We start from the raw sequence: 11,794 nt of genomic DNA on the forward strand, positions 1-11,794 counted from the left end.
ACGTATGTTACACAACAGCCTATTCCTTACCCTAGTTTAAGTTCACCTCTCAAATAACAAATGGCCCTTGTTTCTTGCAGTACTCACACTTCCCATTTGTGTGTGTGTGTGTGTGTGTGTGTGTGTGTGTGTGTGTGTGTGTGTAGACTAGAGGCTGACACAAGGTATCTTCTTGAATTGCATTCTATTGTATGTACAAATTAACAGATAGTCTTTCACTGACCCCAGAGCTTACCAATTTGGTTAGACTGGCTGGTCAATGAGCTCCTGGGGTCTTCCCATCTTTCCAAACTGGAGTTATTGATGTATAGAACCACACATGGCTTTTACACATATGGATGATATGGATCAGATTTCAGGCCCTCGTTCTTGTGTGAGAAACCTGTTACTCATGTTTCCCTAGCCCTCATCAAAGTTTTGTTTGTTTTTTAATGTTTCCTTACAATTATAACTCTTCTTCTTTGATGTACTCTTCCCATAGGTTTAGAATAGTAACTCTTTCCATATTGGAGCAATCAAGGTTGTATTAACCATTGTACGGTCGGTCTCATGAGAATGGAACTTTATCTTTTGTGAACATGTCACACCTGGTTCTCGTAGAGTAAGTGGGGTGGCTGACAGGGTTTGGTGTTGTTCTGTTGGGCTGTAAACCAGGAATCCATCTCCTCCTCTAGCATATCCTCTACATGCTGAGCTGTTAACATTGAGAAGACTGTGGAAACATCACTCCAGAGAATCTTTCTCTCTGTCTTCAAGGCTATTATGTTACTTCATATGTTGATGTATTAGTGGGAAGCAATGGAGGATGTTATTTGACTAGAAAATAGACATAAAAACCCAAGTTTCCTTGGAAAACCTCTGCTGGCCTTGCATCTACACCTGTAAATGGATTCCAAGTGAACTGCTGCCCAGTTTTCTCCTCAACAGAACTTTCTCAGTAAACACCCACTCTTTTTTTTTTCCTGAGAACTTGTTATAACCCAGATTCCTTACAATTCCTGTAAAACCAGAAAGAAAGCCCTGGAATCTGGAGAGTCACTGAGTCAATGGGCAGAAGATCTGCTGACATACTCCAGGAAACACTTTTCTTACAACTGAAAACATGAGAATTCCAAAGATAGTCTTTTCATCTGGATACATGCCTATGCATGGAACATATTGCACTCATGAGTATATAGGGTTACCTGGTTACCATAGCTTACCAGGGGCAATGTGAGCAAATTCTGCCTGGATTTTATATTCTGTCTGTATGTCACATGCTAAGAGACAGAAGACAGTGAAAACAGATTTGTCTTTCTGAGCCGATGGCATTTTTCAGTGATTGTGTGTTTGTGCGTGTGTGTGCGTGTGCGTGTGCGCGTGCGTGCGTGCGTGCGTGCGTGCGTGTGTGTGTGTGTGTGTGTGTGTGTGTGTGTGTGTGTGTGTGCATGTGTGTGTGATGTGCATGCATGGTGTGAAAGATGAAGTTGGAACCATACATATCTCAACTGAAAAGGAAAGGGAAATGACTGAGCTCAGTTTCTCCCTGTGAGCCACTTTCCTCTGTGATATGGGTTCTCTCTGTGATAACACACTGAGCAATGTTCTTCCTGATTTCTGCAGCTAGGAACAAAACAGATGCTCAAGAATGAAGGTTGTGGGTGGACAAGACTGTGTCTCCTCTTAGTAATGAGAACTTTAATTTAGAGAAAGTATCCTGCTAGGTTGGTTATTCCACATGGTAAATTTAATGCCCGCTCATGCCCATATTTTGTCCCCTATACCCCCTCCCCTAGAACAGAATATAGAAGACCAAGGATGATAGAACAGTAAAATAGAAAGTCCTTCCCTGGAAGTGTGTGTGTGTGTGTGTGTGTGTGTGTGTGTGTGTGTGTGTGTGTGTGTGTACAGCTCTCCATTATTCATGAGTAGCTCATTTTAGTCTTGAACGATCAATGTCTTTGCTATTCCTTCTTCTTCTGTTTCTACCATGTTGGCTTTTCATTTCTCATTAATAATTGTGACAGGAAAAAATGGAATCCATTAATTGATGAGGGCAACAGTCATTATACAACTTTTCAGTGTCATGAAAAACTGTGTGGCCTTTTTGGACAGGAAGATACAGATGGTTAATGTACCAAAGGGAGACAAGAGTGAGTTTGTTGTAGTCCTTATTATCAGAGAAGGAGGTAATCAGTGGGCTTCTAGGAGCCATATTAAATACCTCAGAGCAGACTTACAGGAAATAGCAATCATGAAACTTTGAATTTACGTTTTGGAAATAGATTTGAGAAATAATTTTGGCTAATAAATAACAAAGTGAGACGTTTTCAGTCATGGGTCTTATGTCTGGTCCCAGTGTGCTGTGTGTACTCTGTGCACTTTTCTCTTTCTAAATCAGCAAAAGATGTATATTCATTCAAGAATGTGGAAATTGTTTAGAAGAGATCAGTGAACCCACTGGTGGTGACAATTCTCTGTATTTAATCTTAAAATAGACCCACAGAGAATCATATAGCACCCCTGAGAGGGAACGCCAACATCCATACACTCATCTGTTACCTCTTGCACCATAAGGGTATGAGTGACAACCATAGAAGTTGGACTGGAAGGAACTAGTGACAGGGATTACATCACATGCCACATTACAGCTCATTGTTTTGTAACCTGGCTGTTGGTCTTCTTTCTCATGAGCTATAGAGGCTTCAAAATGGTTTCAAGTACATTGTATTGCTTGTCCTCACAACAACTCTGTTAAGTAGGCAAGAATTTTAAGTTATAAAGTTATTTCTGCATTCCCAATTATCTGTGCCGTTAATCCCAGTTACATATGTAGTACTCTCATTTGTATTGTCGTAAAAATTATAATGAACAGTTTGACCTTTTTTTTTTCCAAGATAGTTTAAAATTCAGGACAGGTTGTTGAAATTGAAAAGAGTGACTTATTTTAGCATTGCATTTTCCTCAGATTAAGAACCTTGGTTCCGCATCAAAATAAAAGCTCGGATGCCACGAAGAATCATTTAGAACAAGGCTTTGCATCTTTAACACTCTTAATTACAACTGGAGAAGACGATACACTTGGCAATCCCCAGAGAACAGGCAGGTGATCTGCTACATGTGTTTATTTATCTAAAACAATTTAGCAATTTACAACCGTATCAAGTCTGGTTCGCCTGTCGTGGGGCATTTTCCAGAACTCTTTAATTTGTTCTACATCCGATTTTCTTTTTGCTTCAACTTATTCTCCATGCAGGGTACTTTTGTTTTTCTTGTTTCTGAGCCAAAAGTCGCCCATATCCCCTGAGTAAATGAAAAAGAATTCGCTAAAATGTGTGTTTAAGATCCCAGTCGGCTACAGACTACCTTCATTGGTATGAAACTCAGACCCCTCTTATTAAACACTGTTAAATATTCTCTTCATTTTCAAGATAAATATGAACAGAAACACAACTAAACATGTACTGTATTAAAATCATTGATTCACAATATTTAAATTTTCAGCTAGCCTCCAATTAGCAGGCTTTCCAATATTTGAACAGAAGACCATTTTAATGTAATTACAAACACATTTTAGGCATCTAAATTTTTTGCATAATTAGTTCCCTATTAAACTATTTATGTAGCCCCTTTTCCATCAGAAACAGAGAAAGCAGAACAATTTTATTCCTTACTGTTACAATAATTAACTATGCAAGTAGAACAGCATATTAATAGAGTATAATTTGTTTACATTTAAAAGAAAATTGTGTTAGATTAGCATAGCAAAAGACTATTTCCATATCTAGGCAGTAATATGCAGGCCTAATAGCAATTTACAGTGTAGTTAAAGAATATTATTAATAAAGTAATAAAGCGTAATTCTGTTTGCTCCACCATATTTCACAATGTCCTTAATTACAGCTAATTCCATCGAGACTAATTTGGGTGTTATTAGGCAGTAGACACAGGAATCTTAAATACAACCTTTGCTAATAATGAATTTAGAAGTAACCATAGAACCTGTTCTTATACATCATAGGTACAAGACAAGTACTTGTATTTTTTTCCCTGGGGTAAAATCTATAAACATCTACATATGTAATTGATATTCAAACATAAGCATTCTGAGATCCAAAATGTTTTTACCCACTTCATGAAAGGTTTATTATAAATACATATGGTTAAATGAAACTGAGGGGATGATGGTAGTTGGTGACAGTTTGGTGGGTAATCTAGAATTTTCCCAAGTGAAAATATTTACGTATGAATTTCTTAATTTTTTTTCAACTGAATGGTAGTAGTGGCTAAACTTCATGACAATCTAGTGTTTTCCCTGGAAGGAAGTTAGTAATAGTTTTCCCTTAGCAAATTATTTATTTTCCAAGGTTCTGTTGAACCTCTCCTATTATGTCTTCAGAAAAAAAAAATCCAACTGTCAATAAGAGGAAATTTTGTTCTAAGAAAATTCTAGATTGCCAGTTCACATTGTTATCTAGCTGTAATTGGAGCTCATCTCACCTAAACTATGTGTGTTCATGGTAAAGTTCTCAAGGAATGGCTAACACAACACTGCTTCTGAAAGCATAGGTGCTGTCCATGCTTTGTCTTCAGTCCTTGAGGCGTCCCTGAAATAAGCCACTTTGTCTGCTTATGATGAGAAGGAGGCTGAATCTAAAGACCTTTGTGGATTCCCTTGAGGCCATAAAACTATGAGCCTATGAAGATTCTAAGATTCAACACAGCTTTGAAGCTCAGACACTCAAGCCATGCTGTTTCAGGGCACCTTTGATCTATTCAAAAGTGGGCTGAGCAAAGAAAGGCATACCCTAGAATTCGGAGCCTGTTTGGTAGCACTCAGGCAATGTCATCTTCCAGTTTTGAATTTAGCATACATGGAGAAATAGATAATGACTAGCACTTCCTTCTTCAAATTAATTTTTTAAGGTTATCTTGCAAATTAATGGGTTTTATTATGACTCTTTCATATATATGGGTATTATCTTTGTTTTAATTTGTTTGCCTCTTACACTGCCCTGCATGATTGAATTTTTTTTTTCTGACAGCTATGCAAAAATCAGTTCAGTGCCTCCCAAAGTTGATCTTCAGACATCTCCATGTTATCATGAATGTTACTATTATTTCTTTTCTAAATTTTATTTAATTTGTGTTTGAACATATGTGTGAGTTCAGTCTCTCTCTCTCTGTGTATATGTGTGAATGTCAGAGATCAATTTGGCAAGCTCTCTCTCTCTTTCTCTCCCTCCCTCCCCTCTCTCTTTCTCTCTCTCTGTCTCATGTGGGTCTCAGGGATTGAACTTGGGCTGTCAGCCTTTGGGGAAGGCACCTTTACCCACCAAATAATTTTCCCAGCCTCTATTGCTATTTGTTTTAAAGAAAAATGTGCAATGTTAAGTGTGAATGATTTCTCTCTAGCAAGTGTTGTGAACTGTAGTTCTCCTTTTGTCTTTGACTGATCAGGGATTCCCATTGATTGTCTTTAAAAAGTAGAGTTATGCTACTGGTAATATTTGGAAATGTGTGTGAAATATTCAGATAATTGTTTCATTTTTGGCTGCTAGTGAATATTGTTGAGAGTCATCTCTATACTCAGACTTTTCTGCCCTATCACCAAATAACCTTCACATTCTGTAAGTTAGGATGATATAATCCCATTGCACATCCCTTTAGATGATGCCAAGTGGCTCACTTAGTGACAACATTAAATGGGACATTTAATTTGTTGTTGTCCATTTCATTAGTGGACAGCAATTAAATGGGAAGGGAAATGATGCAGTTACACAGAAGATGCACTGAGACCATGTCACTAGTTTTGGGATCCAAAGAGCAAGACTGTGATTCTGTCATCATTGGCCATGTTCTTGATAGAACTTCCTGCTATGGAAGGCATGCCTCAGACCTGTACCATAATACCAGGGCTACCAAGTACTTGAAATGTAGCCAGAGTATCCACCAAACAGAATTAAAAATTCTATTAATTTGTATCTAATTGAAACATAAGCAGCCAGATGTGGTTTACTGACAGCTGATTGGAATAGTAAGCACCAGGGACACAGTAATGGAAAATGCTTCAGCATATAGCTGTGGACCCAAGAAAGATTCCATATACAATAGTAATTGTAAGCCCCAAGGTCTCTGTCAAATATTTCATTAATAAAATGATGGTGATAAATATGATGCTCTCCTTGATGGCCAGTGTTCACACACAAACGACAAGATAGGAAATTCCCCACATCTAGCTTGAATTTTAGAATAGCCTTTTATTTTTGTTTTCCATAGTTGTGTAGTCCATGGTACCATGCTTTCTTGGGGCAAATGACAATCATTGCACACTTAATTATATATACCAAGGAAAGATCAAGTAGGTAAAAAGGCAGGGAGTCTAGGGAATTTGATTCTAATTGTAACACTGCCATTGACGAACTGTGTAATCCTGGCTTCCCTTAAAGCTCCAGGACGCCATTTTCTTTCTTCTTTTAAAATAATTTTTTAAAAAACAATCCTTTCTCATTTTACATACCAACCCCAGTTCCTACTCACTCCACCCCACCCTTCATCCACTCCTCAGGGAGTGTAAGGCTTCCCATGGGGAGTCAACAAAGTCTGTCATATCACTTTAAGGCAGAACCAAGGTTCTTCCCCTCATATCTAGGCTGAGCAAGGTATCCCTCCAAAGAGAATGGGCTCAGAAAAGCCAGTTGAAGCACAGCCAGTGGCCCCAAAGACTTCCCAAGCCACACAACTGTCACCCATATTCAAAGGGCCTAGTTTGGCAACTGTCACCCATATTCAAAGGACCTAGTTTGGCATGACCCCGTTTTCTATAAGCTGTGACTTGGTGCACTATAAGATCACAAAAGGATATTCAGAAGAAGGGTCACAGATGTCTTTTCATTTTCTAGATGAGGACACTGAAGGCTAGAGATAGTGACTTGCTCACGATAGCTTGGCTAGCTGGTGGGAGAATCAGACCTAGGAAACAGGTCTCCTTGCAACTCCACTCTAGGCTGTCACTGACTGACAGATCAGGGGGTAGGAGAGAGTCACTTCTTAATGCCATTGAAGATAGATAACAATTGATGATCACACATCCCCACAGGATTTAATCGCAATTCTATAAAAAGCTGTACAAACCATACTGTAATTAGCTTAGCACCATGAGGTAGATTCGTTCATGGAGCACACATTCCATTAACTAGCTGCGCAGTGCGGCTTCCACATTTGTAAACAAATGGGACTGGATGACTTGGTCTCCGAGGTCCCATCCACCTCTGAATATCTATGTCTGTACCACTCCTGCACTGGATTTTTAAAATTGCAATTAAAGGCCTCACTTTTTTATGGTAGTAGTTGCTACAAATAATTGAGGAGTAAAGATGCACACGTGTACAAAGCACATTACCCCCTCTACAGACACTCTTGTCCATATGAATTTTCACCTCCTTGCAGGTGTATCCATAGATACTAAAGGTCTGGGATCTCCAGAGCGTATTGACTGGGTAGGGAGGCTTTCTTTTGGGACATTACAAAGGAATCTGGTGATTGTTTAGCACATTTCCCTCTTTTTTCCCCATCAAAATTTTAACTGCACACTTTAAAATTTATACCATGTGTATAATTCCATATTGAGTAGTAAAGGATGTATACTGGGAAGATACTGTTAAAAGGATCACCAAGGTATTTTGCAAGGACTGATGGGTTTTGTGGGGGTATTGAATATTTATTGACAAAACTGGGAAAAATCCTAGAAAAGCCAAAGCAAGATGGTCACCCCACCAGTGCTCTCAATGAAGCTAAGTCCTAGTGCCCTTAGCAGTCGCTGCTGAAATGGATTCCAGTGGGCACTTAGTAGCACATTTGACATGTTTCTCCATTTTACATCTCAAACAAATAAACCTTTCCATTCTGAAGATGAGCACAAGACCTGTGAATTGTCTCACACTTAGAAGAAAAGATCAGGAGCTCAATAATGACGGAATTACTCAAGGGGAATAGAATCAATATGGCAACCTCCATTTTGAGATCAGTGAGCTGTGAGGCCTGGGGAAAGTTGTAGCCACAAGAAAAATGAACCATCACTTGATGAAATCAACCTATCAGAGAAAAATTACTTGGTCCATTTAGGACCCATTTGTAAAAAGGCAAGTAAATGGTCCCCAGTTGCCTTCTGCTTCTGGTCACAGTGCAGAGTGGGGTGAACTAAAGGATCCTGGGTTAAGTTGACAAAGCCCAAACCAAGATGGCTCTATAGTTGCCTCCTCTCTTTAATTTCTGTAATTTTATGTTTGGAGATAATGGTGATGCTCTTTATTTCTGAAGGGTGAGAAGCTCATTTCTACATCAAGTAAATTATATACATTCATTAAGATTTTCCACTTAAAATGAGTGATTCTATTTCCCTTTGAATTCTGTTTGGGAATGTTCCTGCTATTGTGAAGCATAATGACTTGCAAACCGTCCTCTTTTTTATTGAAATGACACAACATTGCATTTTCCCTTTGTAACGTTGCATTCAAAGCAGCATACATTTATAAAGGAGAGATTACATTTAAGTCACTGTTCAGAGCATTGTAGGAAATACCCCAAATAAGTAGGCAAGCCTGAGCTCCCAAGGAGCTTAAATTTAAGTGCAGTAAGTGTCAGACAGCTGTAGAAAGAGACATGAAATAGGTGCCACCCGACAGTTCAATACAGAAGGGATAATACAAATATCTGATGAACAGGAACAATTTGGAAGATGAAAACGGCATTTGGGATGGGTCTTAATAAGGGGTATATATGTCCATAAGCAGTGAACACTATGTTTCAAGCACTGTGTGGTAAATAATGTTGGACTGTACCAACTAGTTCACAGCGAGTCTCCAACACAAGAGGGAGTGACTTTGGGCAAACGCAGCAGAAAAACAATAATGAAGAACTAGTAGTTTCATTTTAGATTAGCTGCAGATTCCAGAGCAGAGACACTTTATGTTCACACCTGTAATGTAAAGCTACCTTGCTCCTGGCATCCACTTTACATTGAGGTTAATATTAGAGAAGAGATGACTTAGGGAAGGAAGATGAGAAGGAATGATAATATCAACAACGGTAGTCAGAACTGGAGCTGGGGAGAGATCCCAGTCACAGATATCTCAGAAAACTGCTTGCTATATAAGCCTGGTGACCTGGGCTCCCTATAAAAAAACTGAGCACTGTAGTTCATGCTTCTAATTCTAATGCTGGAGTGGCAGATACAAGAGGATCCATCCTAATTAGGATCCACCCTAATAGGTAAGTGCAGGTCCTAGAAAGAGACCTTTCTCAAAAAGAAAGGTGGCTAGTTCCAAAGAACCACACGTAAGAACTCTGGTTGCTACATAAACACACACATCCACACTCACCTGTACTCACGTGTGCCTCCAGACATTCAATCCTGCACACTGCATGTATGTATGCACACAAAACAAATAATAAAAGGGAGAAGACACACTATGCAATGAGCGACTAAATCTTCATAGAATGGAGGGCATGTGGGAAGGGAGATCGGAGTTCATTATGAAGCTAAAGCTTGACAAGGGGAGAGAAAGTAGGTAGTAGAAAGCCAAGGAAATAGTGGGAAAAAAAACACAGTTGGAGCCTCTCAACAATGTATTATTTGGTATTACTTTTTTCTGTGAATTTTTCTATCTGATGTTATTTCATCCTTAATTAAAATGAAAGAAAAAAAAACACCTGGAGAAAAGGCAGGAATGATGGTTTGGGGAACGTGTGATTGAGGTCTGTTAGATACTTGTGCGAAACTGTCAAAAAAAAAAGCATTACTCTATACAATATATAGTAACAAATGTTTATGAAAACAAAATTCCTAGCAGTTTCTCAGCCCCGTGAGTGAAGGGTTCGCCTATAGTTCCTCCTCCAATGCCTGAACAACACTCAGGGATCCAAGGCAAGTGGCATTTATACTTGATTAACACAATACATATTGTACTCAATATGTATTAATAGAGTCGGTCAATTTTAATTTAACATTGAGCAAAATATCAAACAGCCTTGCTGAATGCCTGTCATGACAGCAGACACAGATTTTAGCACTCTAAAAGTGGGTATTATATTCTTAGTTTTGTGTGGATGGGGAGAATGGCTATCTGGAGGTGTTTTCAGTGGGTGAAAACTCATTGGCTACAGGGCTATCCCAAGCGAATGGTCTTGGGATAAAACAAACAAACAAAATCCTTCTAGTTCAGATCAAATGTGAAGGATTTCAAGAGTCTGGGAATACTAACACAAAAGCATCACTGGATGCAAGCAGGGACAGTTCCCGGACTGCTGTTATTAGGTTGAAATCTTATCAGGTACCACACTGGCAGGAGATCCAACAGCTCCCAACCCCACCTAATCAAATTAGGAGGTGTTTGTCATTCTTTCTCCAGCTAGCAGGAAATTAAGTTTCACTGAAGCACTTGGGGCAGGCCCTGTCTATCTAAGAGGAACTTCCTTGGAAGATAGGCTTGTAGTTGCTCTGGTTCTCTGCATTTGAATTACTTTTCTCAGGGAGTAGGCATTTTTAAGGCGACTTTAATATTTTACACAGCTGTTCCAATCTCAGCATCAGCATCCTTGTGAATCTTGTGTTGACATCAGAGGAGTCTCACCCCATACTGGTGGAGAACCTGCACAAAAACTGTATGGATCCCTTCTGTAGTAATCAACAGTTTCATTTGTGCTGTTCTAACTGAAAGCTCTCCAGCTATGACAGACTGCATTCTGATGTTGAGTAGAAGGACAAATGGGATTGATCCAACCAAAAAAAGCAATGGTCTTCTACAAATGAGTTTCCACAATTATTCTTTGGTTTGCTCTCACTGGTTCGTTGCCAGCTGTTGTCCAGGCCGGGCACAGCTCTGGCCCATTTTTTCTCTCACTGCTGTTGATACTCAAGGATTAGTGGTGCATTCCTCCAAGTCAGTTTCAACATGGTAGGTAAAGTGTGCTCCAATTCCCTCCTGGCATAAAATGATCAGGTTTCCTTCTAAAACTCAGCTGTCTCTTGTTGGTCAGAGATATGATTTTGGAATTTGAACAGGCCAAAATGAGTAAACAGCCATCATTAGGTTCAAGAAATAGTGAATCACTTGGCTGCCTCTTTCCCTTCTCATAGTTTTTAATACAAAATTGAACATCCTTGGGGTCTGGAGCCATGGCTTAGAGCTTAAGAGCTCTGGCTATTCTTCCAGAGGACCCAGGTTTGATTCCCAGCACTCAAATGGCAACTAACAACTGCTTCTAATGATAGTTCCAGGGGATCCAATGCCCTCTTGTGGCCTCTGGACACTGGGCATACTTGTGGGGCACAGACACACATGCAGACCCATATACATAAAAAGTAAAGATAAAACTTTTAAAAATTGGATATTTTTCCTAATTACCCTCCAAAATATCAGAAGAGAAAACTCAGTAGTTCTCCCCACCATTCATACAGTATCCAATTCTTTTTTTGTTTATTCTATAAGAAAGGTGTTATATGAGCATTAGCTCTAATCATAATGCTGAGTCTAATGAAGTCAGGAACCACATCAATACACCCAGTTTCAATTTGGCAATTATGATTTATTCCAGAAACATCAGTACTGAGCATTTCCTTGCTTCTTTCCATAAACCTAAGTTCCTGAAACAGAAGCAATTGTTATTAGACAGTCCATATATGAAAAGCTCCTAAGTATTTGAAACCCTGCCGACCTGAGGAGGACTAGGATGTCTGTATTTTCTACTTTACTGATTTTTTTTTTTTTTACACTCTGAATTCTTCAGTGCATACAAAGTTGCCTAGTCAAATGCA

This window comes from Cricetulus griseus, chromosome 2, assembly GCF_003668045.3.
Source record: "Cricetulus griseus strain 17A/GY chromosome 2, alternate assembly CriGri-PICRH-1.0, whole genome shotgun sequence".
In the NCBI taxonomy this organism is placed as follows: Eukaryota; Metazoa; Chordata; class Mammalia; order Rodentia; family Cricetidae; genus Cricetulus; species Cricetulus griseus.